The sequence below is a fragment of the Typopeltis vanoorti genome, chromosome 4 (assembly GCF_054136105.1).
Source record: "Typopeltis vanoorti isolate ZY-2024b chromosome 4, IOZ_Tvanoo_1.0, whole genome shotgun sequence".
NCBI classification, from domain to species: Eukaryota; Metazoa; Arthropoda; class Arachnida; order Uropygi; family Thelyphonidae; genus Typopeltis; species Typopeltis vanoorti.
The window spans coordinates 110,584,553-110,603,815 of NC_143552.1; the positions used below are offsets into that span (position 1 = coordinate 110,584,553).

The 19,263-nt window shown below is 36.2% G+C and overlaps 1 protein-coding gene across 3 annotated transcripts in view; it reads left to right on the top strand.

Moving 5' to 3' along the window:
• Window positions 1-19,263, top strand: part of RapGAP1 (Rap GTPase activating protein 1) — a 457,436-nt gene that overhangs the window by 131,821 nt on the left and 306,352 nt on the right. Inside the window, exon 1 of one of the 3 annotated variants that reach the window (XM_090391965.1) lies at window positions 1,230-1,297. The exons of the other annotated variants lie outside the window; for them this stretch is intronic. The gene's annotated coding sequence lies outside the window, so the exon portion shown is untranslated. Of the gene's footprint in view, window positions 1-1,229; window positions 1,298-19,263 lie in introns of those variants that run through there. 3 annotated transcript variants of the gene reach the window in all.

Consider the following 19,263-nt stretch of genomic DNA (forward strand, 5'->3'; position numbering starts at 1 on the left):
TAAAAGGCACATAGGATAAAGATGGATGAAGTGTTATCTTGCCATCGAAATTTCTCAGTTTTCCATCAAGGTTTAATAGTGTCATGGAAAGTGTCAAACTTTATTCGAAGTCCATAATTTTAATGAATTTTCATTGTCATTCAGTTAAACATTCTCCGATATTTTTCTGGTTTCGTAGTACTGTATCTATTATGAAAGCATTTTACATCATTATCTCAGTAACCTTGGCGACAGACACCAAAATCATACACGGTAAAGATAATATTTTTATCTTGTCCTGTAAGTGTTATCCTTCATATTTATTCTAGCTGTTGTATCTTTCAGTGTTTCTCGCTTGAAATAGAAACTCGGATATGTTTTCCATTATCGTCTGCTATAAGCTTAACTCTATTCTTTTAAACAAATGAGTCCCCTACGCCCTCTTTGCTAAAAGTAAAATTCTTTTTCCAGTAAATAAATATTGCTGTGCAAAGCTATAAAGACAGCATGTTTCGGCTCATAGTCAACCGAAAATAGTTTGAAGCTTACTTGAAAATTAATAATAAGCTCTATAAATTTGTAAATAGCATTTCAAAGCTCTTAACAAGTTTCTTCTACAGGTTTCTCTTCTAATTTTAGAAAGGCTCATAAGGAATTGCAAGATTGAAATGCTTGAAAAATTGTATGGTATAGTAATAATTATCGTAGTCATATAAAAATCGTTGACTTCCATAGTTTATAAATTTCTATGATACATAATCCCATATTCTTAGACTTCGAATGTCCATATCTCATCGATTAGCGCTTCCTTCCATCCCAGAAAAGCCGTATTGACCACTAGTATTGTAAAGAACGACTAAGGTGTACATGTGACTTTTCGCTAACAATTTCCTTAAAAATGAATAAATAATTTTGTTTCTATTTCTGCTCTATTCAATTTTTAGTCAAACTCTATGTAGTATTCTACCCTGCTTGATATATGTAGTTATATATGGTCGTAAATAATGCTACATAATAGTAGCGTGCACACTGTTGTATGCCTGAGCATAATTATCTCCAAACAAGCACATCGGTAAAAACTGTACTGGTTGGCAGGCCTACCGCTTATTGTTGCCATGTTTATAAATTGATAGCTCTCATCAAACATCAGCCGGAAAGTAAACTGCGTTTAGAACACAGCAGACTATTGTAGCATCATCAACGTGTATCTTCACTAAGTTAATATCTACAGTAGATAAGTAAAAATTATGGGCGGTTTCGAAGCAAAAATTCTTCAAGATAATGCTATCAAGTGGTTTGCACGTGTAAATGCTGAGAGGTTAGTAAATTCATGTTTCTAATTTCATTAATTTTTCTTTCGCATGCAGTCCGTTTCACTGAAGTATTCTATGTTCGCTTTATAATAATTTGGGACATTATGGCCCATTTTCTACGTAATATGAGAACTAAAGTATATTAGACTGGCCGATGGAGACATTTTCAAAGAGGAGTTTTATTACAGTTTAGTAGCGAATTGAGTGATTTAAATAAATATAACTTTGGACTCTGTAGAAGTGGAAATAATTATTACTGAAATGCTATTCACCAAAATATCGCAATGCCACATACGTGGTCACAGGTCACAGGTAATTGTGGAAACTATGTGAAATGTTTATATATTCTTAAAAAAATGCAATTACGGGAGGAACTGAGTTTGTTTTTTTTTATTATTATTCATCGTTAACAAATCAAAACATAAAGAAACGCCAGCTAGTTTCACAATAATGAGCGCTTCTTCACATGACATATATAAGTTGTCATTACAATAAAAAGGGCAAAACTGTTATGGTATTAAAAATCAAAGCACCAGCAGCCTGTGAAATATGGACGCATCATCTGTTTGTTATTATTATTATTATTATTATTATTAGGTAGCTGGCTGAAATGTTGCAAGTTAGATAAGTTAAGCAATCTAATTAATGATTTTCAGACATTATTTAGGATAAATCCTTAGTTTTGTTGATTGAAAGAACCATGTGAATGAATTGACGATGGTGTGCTCATTGATCCGTCAAGAAAGGAAATTTTCTTCAACATATGTGGTGGTTTTGTTTCGATCGATAACATGATGTTCGTTGGAGGAACAGCCACATCACTCTTCCTTTTTTTCTCAAAATGAGAAAGAAGGATGTACCTTCTTTCTTATTTCAAAGCTGCCAATCTGACCTGGGAAGACTATAAGAGCAAGAAATTCTGCAGATCCCGGATGTTTGTAGAAAAGATTGCTGTTTTTGGAGATCGAAGAAGAGTGCATATAGATTACTCTGATGTTATGAATTTTAAGAAGATTGGAGATTTGAATGGAGAGATTACAGGTATAAGGGATTAAAGTACAGTCTCTATTAACGAATATCAAGATTTGACCGTGGAAAATATTGCCAATCTTGTAGTTTTTTAAACTGATTAAAGTGTTTCTTTGTATGTTTTTATTTGTTAACGCCAATAAAATTCTAATTCCTTTCATAATTGATTTCGTAGTAGTAAATTTCATTATTAGAATGCAAGTATTTTTATACTTCCTACTGATTGCATCCTGCTGTGATGTCAAATATAACACCATGATATTATGCGATCTTTTGTTCTGTTTTTAGTTTTAATAGGTGCATCACCGAAGCAACTACCGCAATGAGGCCAATGTATGGTGTACGTTAATTGCTTGTATTCTATTCTTCCAATGGTTTAACCTTTTGAGAAACCTGAGTTTTCGAGAGGAAAAACCGTACCATACCACATGAGCCAAGTTAACTCACCTTTTTTAAAAGTTAAAAAATCCTCATATTCTAAATAGCATCTGAACCCAGATCTTTTCAAAAGAAGAGCTTCGTCGACACCATCTGAGCCACGTAGATTTCTATTCTACAGTAGTAAAAGTTCTGAGGTATTTGGTTTCTTTCCCACCTCTCGTATACTTCCAGTAGTAAACTGACTGCCTTCTTTCCATAAATACTATACAACTAATTAGGGTGCATTGTACTTATGTATGTTTTGCAAATTTTTGAAATAGTTTACAAGAGTATTTTGGAAATTTCCGTTTTGCTATAATGCGCATGTGCATTTTGCCAAATACCTCTATAGGTACATTTTGGCGAAAGCATATTCAACTAGCAGATTCGTTTTGTTACAAAGTATGACAAGTAAATTCCCGGAATGGCCTTGTACCCAGTGGTGTAGCTAGAGCTTTTGTCCCTGAGTTTGCCGCCCTCTCAATACACATCAAAAATATTACAAAAAAGTCAAAACGACGTATAGGGAAATAAATTAAAACACTATGTTTATTTTTGAAGTAAAACTTTAATTCCAACATTCTAAAATGTTATTTTTCTTGCTTTTGTGTTAGCAAAATCGTCGATGACATTGGCGAAGTCTATTTCATAGTAATGTAGGTAATTCTTAATCAATTTTAATTTAGAAAAACTCCTCTCACAACTAGCAACACTTACAGCAATTGTGAGGAAAATTCGCAGTAGTATTACATATTTGGAACTGAGTTCTCGAGACTGTATTTTAGAATTAACAACAAAAGTTCAAAAAGGTTCAAAGTGCCGCCCGGGGCGGACCTCCCCCCCCCCCCTACATACGCCTCTACTTGTACCATCGCGCGTATGGAGAGATGTCAGGTAAAACCATGTGACTATTAATGTTAGGATCTGTCTGTGCTCTTGCCTTTTGTATCAAAACCATCAGCCGCCCCGTAGTTGGCAAGCAGCCGGAGAGTTTTCACGCGCGTTTGTTGTTTTGGACTGAAAAATAAGTGGACGGAATTTAGACAATACATAACATCCAGTTTGTCAGGTAAAACTCTAGACATAGTAAGAGTTTGTAACGGTGATGATGCCATGAAACGTTTAGTGTATTTGAGTGGTATAAGAGAGAGACGAGAAGATCCTAAGCATTGACTAAATAGATTTTAATGAAATTTGGCCCTTACAATCTGCCAGGATTTGTGAAGTCATCTCAATTTTTGTTCGAATCTATAATTTTTAATGTAAAGTTTAGACAGAAAAATTACAAATGATATAATATAGACGAAAGAAAAAAAAATCTGCAGTACATAACCTATATTTACATACAGCAGTTTCTTCACTTTGGAACTTGACGCACTCACAGAACAGGGAAAAAAAAAAAAAAAAAAAAAAAGAGCTTTTTTCTTTCCTTGTCATGAACCTCTCTTCTCTTTACCGGAAAGAAATTCTACATCATTTCTCAGTGTTATAAAGTCAACTAGGTAATGCCGAACAAATATCCGTTTTGCTGAGTTTTCCCTAGGGGCACTCACATTTGATCATTCGCAGTGACTGAATAGAACAATACCTGGAAGTGTTTGCTCAGTGCGATAGGTGAAATCTGTGGCAGTGTGTTATTTTTACATGTTGCAAATACGGTTATTAGAGTTTTATGGCTGTTGTAATCTAACACCGACGTAGAGTATAAGATGGATAATGATTACATTATTTGAAGAGAGGAATTTGTGGAATATAGAGTTGAATTTAACGGTTGAGACGAAGTCATACAGTATATTTCCTTATTCATTCTTTTAGGGGAGAAAAAAGAAAAGAAAAAAATTCCTTGGTATATTTTTAAAAAACTTCCGCGGAACAAAGGCACTTAAAAATCGTTCTAAGAATTTTTGGTGTCTCCCTGCCAGGAAATTTATTTTTTTTATTATTTATTTAATTTATTTATTGTAAAACTACGTACGATTTTTTTTCGTCTATTTTTAGTGATTTTTATTTTTGTTTACTTTTTACATAATCTGGAAACCTGTTCTAGAGACTAAACATGGAACTTTTCACGTCTCTAATAAGGGGGTATTTGATATTTTATTTGTATTTGTTTTGATATTTGATAATACAATCTCACACCGAAGGATGAAAATCATCTACCACCTAAAGATATTCACAAACGTTAATGCCCTAGGCGGGATTCGAACTAGCTGCCTGTTGGCTGTAGAGCTAGAATACACTTACTACTCATTCAACCAGGCCGGCAAATGATAATTTTATTAATATTATCATCATCATCATCATCATCATCAAATTCCTGCCATGTACCCTCAAGGGGTGTACAGGATATGACAGTGCTACATGAAAAAATTACATCCTTACTAACTTCCTATCTACAATTTTCCTCCAAATCAGTCTGTTACTTGTCAAGACTCCAATATTATCAGATCTTATATTTCTATCGTCTAAGGCACTTTGTACCGTATCAATCCACCTATATCTTGGTCTTCCTCTGGGTCGTTTTCCTGCCAACCTGGCAGAGAACACTTGTTTTGCTAATCTTTCCTCTCCCATTCTATTTAAGTGACCATACCATCTGAGATTAGCTCTGCTAACACATTCCTGGATGCTGACAATGTCAAGTTCTTTCCTAATATCCTCATTTTTAATATGACATTGCCATTGATGCCATCTGTTCACGCCTCTAATCTGTCTCAGGACTCTCATATCTGCGGTCTCTAGTCTTTGGTCAAGTGTTTTACTTCTGACCCAGCTCTCAGATCCATAAGTTAAAATTGGTTTGAACACAGTCTTGTATACAGCTAATTTAGTGTTCCGACTAATTTCTTTCTTATTCCATATGAATTTATTCAATTGACTTCCCACGATACCAGCTTTGCTGATTCTGTTGTCTATTTCTATATTTAGTTTACCATCTTCAGTAAAAATTGTGCCTAAGTAGCTGAAATGTTTTACTTGTTCCACAGGTTCTCCATTCACAACACAGTTGACATTTTCAATGATTCTGCCTATTTTCATTGTCTTTGTCTTTTTATTGCTGACCTTCATACCATATCTATTACAACAGCTATTCAATTTAGTCAGAGAATCTTGCAGACTTGTAGCGGATTTATTTAGAAGTATAACATCATCCGCATAAAGCAAAGAGCTGACATTAACATCTCCAATTTTGATATCAGGTTTAATACCACATTCCTTCATAATGTGATCCATATAGATAATGAATAACAGAGGGGATAATGTACATCCTTGTCTCACACCAGATTTAACATTAAACCATCTTCCTGTACTTCCTTCAATTCTAACTGCTGACTCACAACTCAAATAAAGACTAAGTACTGCTTGATATAATTCCCCATTGACACCATATAACTGCAGCGTATTGAATAGCTTCTCTCTTGGCACCTTGTCATATGCCTTTTCCAAATCGACAAAACTTAAATACAGATCTTTGTTATATTCCCATGCTTTCTCGACTATTTGTCGTAAAGTGAAGATCTGATCCTGACAGCCTCTATTTGGCCTGAATCCAGCTTGTTCTTCACCAAGCTTTTCTTCCACAATTCTTCTCAACCGTTTCTCAAGTATACTTGCATAGATCTTGCCAGGAACACTCAGTAGGGAAATACCTCTGTAATTCTCACATTCAGTTTTATTTCCCTTTTTATATATGGGTACTATGAGAGCTCTACTCCAATCATCGGGAATTCGTCCCTCTGTCCAGGCTTTCTGAACTATGCAGTGCAGCCACTGTAAGACTCTTATACCACCATACTTCAGCATTTCTGGTGGAATATCATCTACTCCTGCTGCCTTTCCACATTTCAAGCCTTTGATGGCTTTTTCTACTTCAAGTATGGATATGTATTCCTGACTGCATGCCTGGTCAGTGTTTTTTATCACTGTGCTGTCACCACTGCTTGTTTCATTTAGCAGTTTTTCAAAGTAATTACTCCATACTTTATTAATATTATTATTTGATAATACAATCCTTTATCCTCTTATGCTTTAGCTACTTTGTTCAGTTACTTCCTGTATAGCCATTAATTATATTTCTTTTTTTGGTACGTTTTGAGGTAATGCAGCCAAACAGTAGCTTTTTGCTGACAGATATACTCTTATCAAAAAACGTCTGTGATATCAGGTAAAAAACCGTTTCATCACATCTACATGCTGCCACTCTAAAAAGCGAACCAACAGAAATGGAAAGCTATCAAGTTTGGACCAAAAAAAAAAAAAAAAAACCTCGCATTATATGCGAACTCTGGTGAATGTGGAAAAAAAAATCGCCTCGTATGTGACACGTCCGTTTATTCAGTATAGAAAGGAAATTAAGATGAAAATCACAATTAAAAGAAATGAAATTAAGGATGCCATAAAAAAATATGCCTAGCTGGTCAGAATATATATAAACCTCAAATAACTTCATCGTTGAACCTCATGCATATTACGATCAGTTAAAAATTAATATGGGACACATCAATTCCTATATAAAAACACCTCACATCTGGTTCAGAGCTTTCTCCTTATAATTTTCTCTTATTTTTCCTCTTCTCGTTCATTAAGAGGAGAAACATAATTTTCATCTTCATAGCAGTTGTCTTTATTCACCTTTCTTCAAATGGAAAGAACGAATATATAATCAACAATACTGTTTGTGGGTTATTTACTGTCTCTATTGCAAATATGTTTATGATGATATTTTGAAAAGGCATCGCTGTATCGAGTCAGTTTTAAATCTTCAGTTTGATGGAGATACGGTGATGATCTATTCATCGTTAGGAACAATAGTTAACAGAAATTGATTAATTTTGTGGTGCAGAAATAGTGTTGTAGTGTTGTAATTTACCAGTGTCGAAGATAAGGATCTTCGACACTCGCCAGGACCGTCGTAATCCACTAAGCAACGAAGGCAATGCCTAGGAGTGACATTTTTGGAGTGGGGAAAAACCAGCAAAATTGCATCTCAATCATAAAAGCACCGCTTTTATATTTATTGAATTCAGCAGGGGGAGGGAGGGCAAATAGCCCTTGTCTAGGAGCGCTATATACTCTAACTACGTAAAAGTAGAAAGTGGCATACCTCTAGAAGCTTATTAAATTTAAGTCTGCTCATGCTAACTGCTATCTCCATACTTAATCTTTTTATTGATTCCTGCTATAAATTTGGCCCTCTCAATACTTCAAAGAACAGGACATTTTTGTTTTTAAAGACAACAACATAACCTCGTGTAATAGTTCAGACATATCCCAGAATCCTTGCTGTTTCATTGCCGAAGAGTCTTGTGGACTATCTGAAGAGAATACATGTAATGACAAAGCTGAGGCCTCACTTCTTTGATATTCAATATCTTCGATGTGTTCTTGAGGGAGTTACTCGATAGATTTTTCTGTCTGCTTCTACATAGTTTGATGTCCTGCACTCGCACCATCTTGGTAAAACACTGGATATTTTAAGGGACCATGTCGAGGGTTTTACAGATCAGAGTAGTAACCGCATTCTGATAAAGGAAGTGCATATCGTTTTGATTTTATGTCCTCTAATGATATATATTGTTTTTTTTTCTCTCGGAAAGTCGGGTTTTTCATACGATAAATATACTTTTTATTGTATGAAATTTTTCATACAATAATATACTGAGTTAGGGTTTTGGGTGACGAGATGGCTGCTCTTTTCTGCTTTTCTTTGCCATATGCCACTTAAACTTAGTGATAGTTCTGCGATTGTGTGCGCGCGCACGCACGCACGCACGCACACACACACACACACACACACACACACACACACACACACACACACACACACACACACACACACACACACACACACACACACACACACACACACACACACACACACACACACACACACACACACACACACACACACACACACACACACACACACACACACACACACACACACAGTACATATAGTCTGTTTTCTTTTTACCAAAATTCATAGGATACGTGCAAACAAAACTTTTATTGAGAGAAACCAAGAACTCGTCCTTTTGCCTTAATAATTACTGCAATACATCGTGGAAAAACTTATTTTTATTGTCTGGAAGAAAGTGACATTTTGTTCTGTTCCTTGTTTGAAGCATGAAGATGGTTGTCTTGGAAATGTTCTAATTTGAAGTGCTATTTTACTCCCTAGATGTTCTATTTGGTTCAAGACAGAGTTCTGTACTATCCACTACAGTATTTCGATGTTAGGATCCATAAACCAAATGTAAGCGGTTGTTGTGTTTGAAGATGTAACTATCTGTTCTATAAAACTGCCGCAATCTCGAATACAGTATCAATCACATCATGAGCATCAAAGTAACTAACAGTCATGATGGCATAGTGCATGCCATCATGACCCAATGCCATCATCGACTGGCCATAGTGTATGATGGCATACTCTATGGCCAGTCGATGTAATTCATACCACGAGGGATAACCTCATTACATTTGTTAGCCACCCCACATTTCATCGTTGGAACACCCTTATGTAAAAGCATTTTTGATCAATTTTTTCAGAGCTGCAGTCCCCAACCCTGTAACAACAACGAATACATATTGTTGGTTGATACAACCTCTTGTCAAGAACTGATAAAAAAATGCTTTTCCCATGAGATTTGTATAACGTGTAGTGACTCGTTGATATACAGTACCGATTTCCATTACTCAATAAGTCCAGGTGGCTTAATCTGTACCAACCAACAATGTGTATTCACGGTTGTTGAACGGTTTGCGGGCTGCATTCTGACAAAATTTATAGCATACATCGTCATGACAATACTTTTGGGGTGACTTTTAATTGGCTGCTAGTATTTTCAGAGATATTCTCATTATCTAATTTCGGGAAGGCGAAATTAGGTAACGAGCTTTCTCAACATAGGCTCATATCAATTAATATTTCAGGCCTGTGTGGTGATTGCATGGGCTCCGTTTCTTCTTGGGGAATTTATAAATGCCTAATTGTTACTCAATATCACTTACTAGCATGCTTTCCAAATGAAATCCAACCATTACTTCCCTCTGAAAAGATATTAACTCTTGTAGTATGTATGTGTACTCGTATGCATCATTCGGGACGTAGGATTGAAATAACTACCAAGCAAACCGTGGATCTCATTTAACTACGACGAAAGATGTACTGTTTTAGTCGCACCCATTCTCTGAATGCCACTATTGTCTGCCGATTTTATTTAAAAAAATTAATATATGGTGGGGTAGCTACTGACCTGGCTGTTCTTTGGTTGCAGACATGAAATGTATCACAAAATTACCCTAATGAATACTAAATAAGTAATAATTATAAGGAAATTAAATTATAGAAAGATTAATTGGGTAGGAGAAAAACTCATGCTACGAATCAAGAAGAATTTAGTTGCGAATATTTTCTCAAGCAGTATGTGAAAGTAGGAACCTGAGATCAAAGAATGTTAGATTTCATTACAGGACAGACGACGACGAGTTAAGTAGTTGAAGCTTTTACCAGTGGTTATTGACAGTGACCATGCAGTACTGATGTGGGACGTTACTAAATATATGGATGTGTCATTTAGGAAATGTTACATACATGCTGAATATACAGATGAAAATTATGAGAAACTCAATATAAATTATATAGTATAAATTACTGAATAGGAAGAATATTAGCAGTGCAAGGGACTTTGAAGTGCTTAAATTATGCAGTACATACATTTTTCTTGATATCAAGTAACAAATAGTGCAGGAGTAAAATGGATGTGTAATTTTATAGAGCTAGAGATCAGTAAAAAGAAGAAGAGGAAGGAATATCATGAGAATAAAGATGAGAGCAAGCACGAAATATATAAAGAGCTGGCTAGAAATGTTACAACTATTGCATGGAAAGCTTAATCGGAGGTGTATATGAAAAGGAATTAGCTATGGGATGGAGGACAAAAGGAGTCTTATCTATGCTGCAAATATAAGAAAGAATAAATATGGAAGAATAACTTTCCTGAATGTAGACGGCATACTTATGTCAGAATGCAATTGTTCAAATAATGATCGCCTATTTCGCTGAGGTCTATCAACCTCGTAAATGTATCATGGTGCAGTGGTACTACATTGGATGAAGAAGGTAGTTCTGGAGCTGTTGCATACCTAGAAAATAATTCGGCTGTGACAACACATGGGATATTAATGGAATGTTAACACGTCTGGTTAGACTCTTGACCTGGTTGTATAATTGAGTCTCACCTCAGGAATTATCCAGAGCATATGACAAGAATATAATAGTCTTGAACTATAGTGGTGTAAAACGTGGCATGTCAAACTGCCAACCCATCAGTAATTATAGAGTAGTGGTGAAGATTTTCGAAAAGTTGGTAAGAATTCGTATACAGGAATTAACTGACAGACAAGCTATACCCTTCAAGGAACAGTATGGGTTTACTATCAAATTGCTCACATATTTCATAATAATGTTATGGATGAGTTAGATAAAAGGAATAAATACATACTGACACTGTTGTACTTTGCTAAGGCATTTGAGAGAATATCACATGAAAGGCCGTTGCTTAAATTAGAAAATACAGAATTTGAATATAGACTGTTGACTTAGGAAAGCAGGTTCCTGATGGACAAGTATCAGAAAGTGGTTTATGAGAGATTGTGAATCGCCAGATTTGAGGTGAGAAGTCATGTGGACCACGGATTAGCCTCGTACCATTGTTGTTCTATTCATATATTAATGATATCGGCAAGAACCTGATATGAAATGTTCAATTATTTACTAATGATGCAAAGATTAGCATGGAAATCGGGGATGCTACGGATAATGAAGTACTCATAGAATGACTTGAATAGGCTGGAACAGTGGGCAAATGATAATGTCTATCATTTTATTGTTATTATGCAAAGTTATGCACTTTTCCTTGATGATATTTCCAATAGCAAATATTTGTAGGATTATACTTACATACTGATAATTTGCTCAGAGAAACTAACGACGCTAACGATCTTCGAGTTATGGTGGATAGGAAGTTGAAGTTGAAAGATGACACAGTAAAAACTAATAATACAACTCAGAAGACAATTGCTATGCTGAAGCAAGCATTGCCATGGAAGGATCAAGAAATCATTTTGACTCTTTACAAGTCTGATATGACTGCCCCTGGACTAATGCGTGTAGATTTAGTTCTGGGTTACAAGGTGATGAAGATGCTGAGCACAGGGTATAAAGAAGAGTCGCAAAAATGATATCCTGATTATAGAATGTAGATTATGATGACAGATTGAGAGTATGTGAACTCCAAACACTGGCAACCAAGAAAAAGGAAGTGAAATGAGGTCTTTAAGCTGATGACAATGTAATTCTCATACCAGCCACTGAATTTGAAATCTTTATGCAGATGTAAGTAAACATCACTTACTCAGCATATGTGCAAAATACTTGGTTAAGTGCATCACCATGTTCTAGGCAACTATTTAAGAATGCTGCTGGTCAGTCATCATCAACAGTGAGGATCGATCATAATGGGAAAAAAAGGATCTTTCGGAGTTCGATAAAGAGCTCATTGTGAGTTCCCGCCTTGCTGGAGACATGATTTTTGAAAAGAGCAAAGCTGAGTGATTTCTCAAAAGGTGAGATATCTTAGGTGAAAAAACCCCCTACCCTGTATGAGACCGGCTAACTCACCTTTCGTCGAAAGAGACCAGATAAAGGTTTCTCATGTCACTTACGGGAATCAAACCCAGGTCTTTCCGACCAAAGGGCTTCGGTATATACTGACTGAGAATTCGGAAATAGCTTTTATTAAATGCTTTGGTCAATTGCTGCACACAAGAAGTTCTGTTTGTCTGTACAAGCCTTCTCAGACGACGGCGATTTCGTTCCTGGCCTTGTCTAAGGGAACTGAATAGGATCGGTATTGCAGTCGCATTCCTATACGAAAACCAATGCATTAATTAAACGTTTCTAATTCATTGTCAGGTATGTGTAGGTTATCAGTTGATGAAAATTTTTGTTATATGGATGGTGGGGAGAAGTCACAAATATGTGAAAGTCAAGGTTGTGTGTGATTACAATAGGACAAGAGCTAGATTTTTTCTCTCACAGAGGAGCTAGTGAATGAGAGAAACAGTGTGCCTATTAAAGTGGTGAGTGCATCTAATGCGAATGAGTTTAGGATAATTAGTGTTATTAATGTGACCTTCGTCGATGAGTTCTTGAATCTCGGGATGTCACTGATATAATAATAATAATAATAATAAGATCGGTTAACGCCTCTTCCCAGAAGAAAAATCCCGCTTACCCATTCCAGAGATCCCCTAACTCGGGAATCGGTCGTGGAAAAAAAATAATCAGCTAAACCTTTTATTCTCTTATAGGGAGTGTGGAAGGCCGTTAGCCTTATCTTACCTTTGGAGCCCGAGTGGGAAGTTCAGTCTCTACCAGTAGCCAATCAGAGATTGTTTGGCCAAGACTATCACTAACTTTAATCGACATCCAGTGAAGAGACGGCTAACAAGTGCCGCTATTTTGTGCTACTTAAACTTAATACAATATTTGATTGTTTGAAATAGTGAGGTTCTATGGATGGGATTTTTATGAGTTTATGGAACGAAAATCCAGAGTTTTCAAGAGAACCCCCCTTTCCCGAAAACTCTGGTTTATTATTATTATAAACTACTACACTTGATCTGTTAGTTAGCTAATTTAAAAGACTTTTCACCCTTTCTACATGCGTCATTGGAAACTGAAGAAAAAATTCAGGGAATGTAGTTTAGCTTCCTATTGATTTTGATCTGGCCTATGAGAATGTTGCTATTCAATATTGTTTGTGCCATTTCGAATACAATTCATGTACGACAGAAAAATAGTAACCATTGAGTGAAAGAAGATTAGGATTAGATGATGGCTACGTTTCTTCAGCCTGAAAATTTGGATTAATGTTTAATCCCACAAAAAAGGCAAATTATTCTGCAGAATATTCTGCGTATACAAAATACTTGGTCAAGCATGTCACTACGTGTTCCATGCAACTGTTTAAGATTGATGCTGGTCAGTAATTGTCTGTTTTTATCTAAAGCAAATCTCATCCATAATGTTGTTGTCATATTACACTGTGTCCGTCTTTATTTCTTAATTCACAAACATTGCAATGCAGGCATTCTTGAAGTGTTATGCATCACTCAATTTCACCGACGCCTTCAAAACTAATTTTATTTGGTTCTTGAGTCCACACACACACACACACACACACACACACACACACACACACACACACACACACACACACACACACACACACACACACACACACACACACACACACACACACACACACACACACACACACACACACACACACACACACACACACACACAGTCTTTATTCTTTTAAGAAAGAAGCTTTATTCTCCGATTATTGTTAATGAAAATCTTCAAACAAAAATAACCCCACTGTGTTTCTTTTCATAAATATGTAATACGAAACTAGCCTTTGAACTCAGAAAAAGTAGACTTCTTTTGCGCACTAGATGACTTTATAAATTGTCATCCAAACATTTTCATGTCAATCCCAGCCTTAAAAGGTTGAAAATTACTGCCTTGGATCTTGAGCTATGGGTTAAATGATATGGGAATGCTGCTCTAGAGACCAAGTATGAAATGTTTTATTTTTCAAGCTACATTAGTCACCAATAATTTGGATGTCAGCTTCACTACTTGCAATGAAATTCTTTTATTATTTGAGTGTATAAGGTAGATCCTAAATCTGCTAAAGCTCTTAGATGACAAAGTAGAAGTTGCCATTAATTATCCATCATCGACTAACGTGCTATACGCATGTTATACACATACTACTCGGAAGGAATCAACGAAGACCAGCATGGGAAAAGTGCACCGTTCAATGTAACGATTCACGTGTTTGTAGCGGTATAGATTGGAGGAATACGAAGCACCCATGTCAGGACAACTGTGTCCAGGTGCAATGGCTGCGAAAAGAGAACTGATGGAGTCTGAAAGAGGCGTTGTGATAGAACACCATGTTGCAGGCCTATCTGTTCGGCAAATTGTTGACAAATTGGGCCATACTTAGTCAGCAATCAGTGATACCATACTGAGATTTAAGCAGGGAGTCAACTGCAAGTGCTACCCGTAGTGGACGATCCACCACACTCACCGAACGTGACCGCAGGGTGCTACGAACGATAATATGTAAAAACCGCTATTCTTCAGTCAACACATTGAATGCGGAGTTCCGGGCATCGACTGAAACAAGCAACTGCACAAAAACATTCAGAACAGATGTTAACAACATGAGTTTCCATGCAAACTCCACATTACCCTAACTAACATGCAACGTTGTCTTCAGTGGTGCAAAGAGCGTGTACAGTAGGACGTGGAAGCTTGGAAAGCTGTGTTATGGCTACACGCTACATCCTCTACCCAGCAGACTGACAAGTGTGGGTGTGGCGGATGCCCCCCTAAACGTCCCTTACCAGAGTGCATAATCCCAACTATGAAATTCGGAAGTGGTGGTGTGATGGTATTCCTGTTTTTCCTGGTTTGGGCTAGGACCTCCGTTTGGGGTGCCACGAACATTGAACCCCGAAAGGTATCTGAACATTTTGAACGTTGCAGTGCTTCCCACTTTGTGGCGATAAAGTAGACAGTGCATTGTCATAAGGCTGCCGTAACTGTGTGCTTTGTAGACATGAACATCACCACACTTGACTGACCTTCACACAGTCCAAATCTCAACTCTATTGAACATCTGTGGGATGAACTGGAGCGCCGGGTGAGGTCCAGAGATGTTTGCCTCACAGCGGTCTAGAATCTCATTACATGACTATAGGATGAATGGTCCAAAATTCCCACCGAGCTATCGTATACTTATGGAAAGTATGTCCCGAAGAATTGCTGCATTGGCCACCATAGTTGTTTTTCCTCACACACTATGTTGTGTATTGACTTCTTTCCCAGAATTTGTGTAATGATCTGGATAGAGGATGAATTTCCTCTGCAGCTTTTTGACCATTATTTTGACGAGCACCTACATGCTAAAATGCAAGAAATTGCCATTCATACCGCCTTCACTCTTCCTGACTTTTAACACACAGAAGTAAAAGAAGAATATTTTATAATAAATTAGCTTGTAGTTAATTTACTATAAAACTGTTATATTATAGTACCCTTCAACAGGATATAAATAGGCGGCAGATATCGAAAACTCCTCTAAACAATGGGATAAAATATGATGGCGACACATTAAGGACTACTCAATCAATCTTGCTACCATTTACTTTGAACATATCGTTTCTGAAAGGAGAAAGAGCCTGAGTGAAATGCAGGAGGAACTGTTTAGGACGCATTTTTAGAAGAAATCAGGGCTAGTGGCTTGTCCACAAGTTTAACTATAAGTCACCTGTCACCAGGGACTTGAAGCGAAATTCAAATTTCTGGGATTTTTTCTCCTGGAAATTCCATTTTTTCATTCTGCTAAAGAGGCACACTAACTGATCAATGTCTGCATGCAGGCAGTAATTAACATTCAAAATATATTGTCCACATAGACTTAATCGCTTGAACTGTAATTTCGCCTAAACCTAAATGCAGTTAGATCTTCATCAAACAACGAAACGAAACACAAGCAATTATAGTGTTACAGAAGTTTAAAGAAACCCTGAGAAATGAAAAAATATATATCTTAAAAACCCATCAAATATATATCTGAAAAATCCACCCACTGAACAATCCCACCAAAAATAATTTCCATAGTCCCCGAATAACTCGTATATAAATGGCTACCTTACTACTCACTGGTATCTGGACTAATATTTTAATTTTGACTGCATTTCCAATTGTAACTACAAGAACAACTGCATTTCTTAAATGTTCAAGCCAAACTTTGTATGATTCTTTCTGCCACAATTCTGTCAGATGGAATCATACAGAATTCCCCAGTTTTGAACTGTAATACTTTCAATCGCCTGTTCTGAAAGCTTAAAAAGCTTCGACATGTGAATATCCCCAGTTACGTTGCGATGGCGAATGAAATTTTTCACTTCTTCCCAAACATACTCAATAGCATTAATATCACAATGATATGGTGGTAGCCTCAAAGCTAGAAATCCATGCTCTTTGAGCATCGTGTCGAATTTAAATAGTTTAGTTGTAGGCGAGTTTCTTTTAACCAAACTAAGCAATTAAATTTTTCGCATATCTGGGGAATGAGAAATGTTATTTGCAGAGAGCCAATCCATAAGAACTTACTTCTTATTAGACCAATTTGGAACGTTGTTTAATCGAATAGAGTGATATGAAGCATTATGAATTATAACAACAGCATTTTTAGGAAGGTTTGGAATCAGTTTTTCTTCTGCCCACTTTTCGAAGATCGTAGAATTCATTTGCCCATGGTAATCTCCAGTAGTTGAATTGGCTTTGTATAGTAAGTTTGAATTCGGTAAAAAACCCATTTCTCCACCTGCACACAAAATTATTATGCGCCGCGAGGCATTTGCGGTTTGTAGCACTCCACATTCTTCTTTAGACTGCCAACATTTTCCATAAGTTAAATTACTATCAATCCAAGTTTCATCTAGATGCACAGTCTTTTCTCCTCCCTGAAACGTCGTATTGCTCTCAAATCCTGCGTTCTAGATAAAACAATGTCACTTCGCTCCATGATAAGTTTTCTTTTATTCTGGGATTTTTTAAAACAAAATCCGATTTCACGAAGTATTTTCCTTAAAGTTTCTCTTTTCCAAGGAAAATTATTTTTTTCTTTAAGCACAGGAATCAATTTCGGAACAGTTGGCACTTTTTTCTCGACCACGCAAAATTCGTGAATAGTTCTTCTTATAACGTCTACATCAAAATCATTCAAAGCTACGGTTTCGATGGTTTCTTTCTCTGGCACTCTTTTTTAGGAGATTTAAATTTTGGCTTACCTTCACCTTTTGATTCCCTACGAATTCTTTTAACAGTCGACCCCAATACGCCCGCAATTACACTTGCACATTTTATGACTTGAGAAAGGGGAACAAGGAGACTGCCTTTTAACGATTCTTTTTCGCAGAATGTCAGCACATTATTCAATATTCTTTTGCAAGAGCTACTGAAAGTTTAACAACAAAACTTGTTGACTGTATTGGATCCATCATACAAATTAATAATAAAAAAATAATGCAAAAAAGCGACAACAAAAATCAAGCTACTACTAGTACAGCGACAGAAAAGAAAGCACGTGATTTCGCATGTTGTCGACCAATTCTTACATTTCATTTCTTTCTCTCCTTCAGCATGAATCGACTATTCTTGGCAAAACGTTAAGCAGAGATCTACAAATGGTGGGCGTACTACATTCCATATCCTCCTACTCATTCCATAAACCTTGTAATAATCAAACATCACACATTTACGATCTTCAACAACTAGTATCTTAGATGCCAATCCATACACCCCCCCCCCACACACACACAAACCCAGACCAATTTCTCTCTCATTTAAGATTTGGATTCTTCAGGGAGAAAAATGACTGTCTTGTCACCATGTTCAGACCACGGTTTTCGTTGTCCTGATTCAAGCTATTGTTTTGATCGAGTTACTGTCTACTTTTTTTTTTTTTTTTTTTTGTAAATGTCTATTAAATTGCCTAAATGTGATGGACAATGACGAGACAGTGGAGAAGGCTTAAATCGGCAGGGTACCTAAGATATTATGCAAACTGCAAAATATGATATATAAGTGCAGATTGAGGTAATGGAGTTTCAGATATATGCAAGTTAATAAAAGAATTTGAGTGTTATATACAGTAGTGAGTTTTAGATACATGGCCAACACAAAGAGAGAGATCAGCAGAAGATCTCTAGAATCTGAGTAAAGGCCTGTAAGGAGCAAAGATATGAGATTAAGATTTTTCTCATAACATTTGGTGGGAAAGTGGAGTAAGTTGTCAGTAGAAATTTTTTAGTGCTCCTTGGATGCATAACTTCAAAATTCAAGGAGAGTTAGAGTGTTCAGCAAACGTCCAACGATTATGGAGAGTGCGTCTTTCAGTTAGTCTTTTGATTCCTTAGATATGCTCGAACAACATATTCCAGCGCACAATTAATCTATTATTAATTGTGCGCTGGATCTAAACATTTGTGCAGTCCTTGGTGAATGTCATCTCAGCTGACAAAATATAGAGCAACAAGCGTCTTTTTGCATTCTAGCTTTAAAAAAAAAAGGCACTTAAAGACTTGTTTGGTTATTTTTTTCTTAATTTGAAACACAAGATATTTTTAAGTTTTTTTTTCAGTAACTACCTATCATGTTATTATTATTATTATTATTGTTGTTGTTGTTGTTGTTGTTTGGCGGTATTTGCAATTTTAATTTTATTTATTTATTTGTTTTAATCAGTATTAAGAATCTGTGTAAATCATTTCTTACTCAGTTTTTAATCCGTTTTGTTAAGAGGTCATAAGCATTGTTTAGAATTGAAAAAAAAATTGAAAGTATCATAAAATCTTAACAACTGAGCAA